This window comes from Teleopsis dalmanni, chromosome 2, assembly GCF_002237135.1.
Source record: "Teleopsis dalmanni isolate 2A chromosome 2, ASM223713v2, whole genome shotgun sequence".
In the NCBI taxonomy this organism is placed as follows: domain Eukaryota; kingdom Metazoa; phylum Arthropoda; class Insecta; order Diptera; family Diopsidae; genus Teleopsis; species Teleopsis dalmanni.
In genome coordinates this window covers 98,887,930-98,892,121 of record NC_051847.1, presented here as the reverse complement: position 1 = coordinate 98,892,121, position 4,192 = coordinate 98,887,930, and positions in this window count along the sequence as shown.

Genomic DNA, 4,192 nt, shown 5'->3' with positions numbered 1-4,192 from the left:
CGACTTTTATGAAACGACTTAACCAAATAACCAATTAACTCCATTCAAATTGACGCCAACCTATTTAAATGACGTGTTGAAAACTTTGAAAAAGCATTAGTAATAACTATGATTTCAGATCTATCGATATTGTTCATTGTTACGACTGTCACAACGTTAAAAGATATTCATAATAAAAAATATTACATAGAATTGTAATGTGTTAAAATATATGTGTGAACTTTCGTGGTTTGTCAAAATTCTAAAAATAATTTAGTAATCAAAACAAAAAATATATAAAAATAATGTCATAAGTATGATGAAGAGAAAAACAAGTGATTTGAATAAAGTGACTAATTTAAATTACCATATAAATAATTATCAAATATACAATTTAATCGAACAAAAGTAAACAGTAATTTAAATTTAAAGGAAGAATCACTTACAAAAGTACCAGTGACGAGAAACGATCCAAAATCGCGCGGAGAAAAGAAGCTTCAGTTACACCTGCTACGACGACCACTAATAGATCAAGCGCAAAGACAAACTATTTCTGAAGTACAAGAGTGTTAGTAACGGCACTTTTGAACATTTTTTTTTAGGTAAAGGGAGCATGTCCCATTTTATTTTCCGTTAATTAGGTTATGCTAAGCCATACAAATTGTTAAAATATAAAAAAGAAAAATACTTTGTGTAAAATAAATTAACAAAAAAAATTTGTGTAACAAAAGCTTGAGATACTGATGTAAGTAGTCAAACGACAGCGAACTGCTCTAAAAAAGCTGGATTTGGGCAATTTTCTACATAGGACGAACGGGAAGACATTCCTTAAGTTTTTCTGAATAACATTATAGAAGACCGTGAATTAATGAAACAGAATTGTGAAGCGTGGTTTAAAGTAAATAAAATAACTTTAGTGGATCCGATTCTAAGCGAAACTGAAAATGACGAAGAGTGTTCGGTGTATGAAATTGTTCGTTAGCCTTCAAAGAATAAAGTTGAAGATTAATTCAAAATTCTGAATTTTTACTCGTAAATGAATGATACTACCACTGATGTTCGCTATAAGGCTTGAAATAAATTGGAATCTCTTTTTACTGAAAATAAGAAAAATAAACTAAAGTCCCAAACTTTAATTTTTGAATATTTGACTTCACTATAACTTCTGTGCTTTATTTGATTTCAAATAAATAAATATTTTAAAATGTAATTCTAGTTTTTTTCAAAAATAAAAAAAAAAGTAATAAAATTCTCTAACTCGAAGTCTCCATAAGCCAAACCTTTTCTTTGCAAAATGGTACTTCGAGTTATGGAAGTTTGACTGTATTTTCAAAATATAGACTTAAAATATCTCTTTAATTGAAACCAATTTATTATATAGTATAAAGTGTATTCCAAAAAAAATAGACTTTTTTCTTTAGTTGTGACTTTTAATTTATGACTATTTGTTGTGCTTAGTTAGGATAAATTAAATATGTTTATTAAAAGATAAATTTAATTATGATGTTTAGAAAGTTTTAATACAATACATAAAGAAGCACATCATATCGCATAACCTCTTCAAAAAAGCCACAACTCCAAGTTCGTCAATTTTCAGAAAACGCGAAAATTGTTCTGCAACGTAGTGTCATTACTAACAGAAAAAGACATAACTGTCTTTTAAAAATAAAAGTGGAATTTTGCGTGTTGGCAGACAGGTAAACTATAAGCAAATTCCATATTTTAACTCAAAATTCACGAATTTCAAGTTGTGCATCTTTTGAAGAGTGGCGACATGTTTTAATGTTTCCTGTTTTCATTGTAGTGATTCAATGTTTGCCAATCTAAAAAAAAAACACATACTTTTCTCATGTTTCTCATGTTTTCTTTTGCTCAGATTTTGTCTTTCACATAAGGCGTTTTCGGTGGCTCGCAAGTGTGGTGATAAATGCATGATGGCCTATATTCGCAAACGAGACATTGGCATCACTATTGCAATCTGTCAAATGTGTTGTTTTCACAAACAGCAACTCTTGCAAATGTGCACATAAATCAAAGTACATTTTTTATGAAAACTTATATAAAATTAAAAATTAAAATGGATAGTGAATTAAAAATGTAGGAAATATTAAAATTTCATTTAATAAAAAAATTAATAATAGTTTAGAATATTTATGCAACTAATAAGTTAAAAAATTTAAAAAACTTTTCAATTATACTTTCTTCATGTACTTATATATATTTTTGTATATACATGTATCTATATATACATATTTTCAAAATATTAATTTCCACAGTTTTGTAAATTTTTAAAATATATCGTATCCACAATTCTCAAATTTGTGAAACATTTGAATTTTGTTTACAAACTTTGACATATGATTGCAATATTTATTGGAGCTTCCAATGAAGGTTCACAATAGTTCACTTATTACGTTGGTAACATTATTTTCTTAACTGGCAGAAGTGTTTGTTCAGTTAACAACTACTGGCCTAGACAGAAAATAGTGTTGTTGTTTTGCGTGCATGTTGGCCAGTAAAAGGCAGCAAGTTGTTGTTTTTGGTCACACTCGCGAGCCACTGAAAGCGCCTATTTTTGTTTCATCACACTGTGCTTAAAAAAATGGTTGAAATTTCTTAATAGTGAAGACTTATAAAATTTAATAAATATATTAAATAAATTAATTTAATTATTTTAAAAATTAATTGAATGAATAAATTAAAGTTTGAAGAAAATAGTTCTAATTTTATTCAGTAAACGTTCTTAAGAGAAGCAAAATCTTTTATTTTATTTTTGTTTATTGTATATATTTATTTATGTATTAAAAAAATTTTTTTTTTTGGTTATGAGAAGCTTGGGTAAATATGTAATTCATATATCTCTTTCTACTTGAATAGATTCAAAATTATGCTTTTTTGTTATTTCAGTCAAATTTTTAAACTTTAACTATTTTCTTAATTATTTTAATAATTGTTTCAAGTAATCAAGAATGTTCTTATGTATATAATATTTTAATCATTAAGTTTTAAAAATATTTCGTTTGTTTTACAGAACAACAAGAAAAATTTATTTTGGTGTTACCGTTTTTGAAGATGGAAGTGAAGTTACTGACATCATATAAGTGAAGGTACTGACTCAAACCGAGACACTAAGTCTTTTCTATTTTTATCCTTCCTCTTCCTCTTTTGTAGTTTATATATTTGTTAAAATATTCAAACATACAATATATAAAAATTTATTTGAGAGTATTATCAAATAAGTTTGAGAAATTTACTTTTCAATAATTTCAACTTCTTTTTAATCTGATAACATAAGAAATATATTTTCTTAAATATTTAAAATAAACAATAAAAATTTGTGCGGGTATATTTTTTGGAACATTTCAAAAGAAAATTCAAAACATATATTGTTACAAAAATTTAATGTTATGAATCTTTATTGTTCTAAAAAAGCATGTTTGAAAACTAATCAAAAAACAATACTATGTTCACACTGTGAGATTAAGGGAAATAGTTTTAATAAATTTACAGAAATGTCCTGCATGAAGAATATTGCACGCATTTATTTACGCTTTAAATAAATTATAATGTACATAAAAAAATTAATAACAGTTATAGATAAAAATGTTATAATACAAATTCAATATATAAATAAATAGTAAATAAATTAGATTAATTAAAATTGCACAAGAATTTAAGTAAATTAATTAGTTTATTTATATAAGTAGTAAAAAAAATTAATTATTGGAAATTTCAAAAAAAAAATTTAGTAAATTCTTTATTCACTTCGTCAATTCTTGCCACTTTTTCTTGCTTATTTTTTTATCATAAAATAAATCTTCAATATTAAAATATTTGCAGGGTTTCATAGAAATTTAATCTCACAATGTGAACAAATATATGTAAGTAAAAACCGTAAAATGTATCAAAAGTTTATCAATTCAATTAAATAGAGAATTTAATAGTTGCTACATATATTTGAATGAAATTTACAAAACTTTAATTAATTTGATTTATATACATATATTAATTTATTTATTGTCTGTATGAAACGATTTGTAAATAGTCAAGCTTTCAAAAAGATACATTTTTTGTCATTTAGATTCTAAAATGAAATCAGGAAAAATAATTATATATTTCATATGTATAAGGAATGAACTCATTTTCTTCACATTTTCTAAAATTCTTCAGTTTTATTTAAACACATAATAATATAGTACATATATGCTTAATT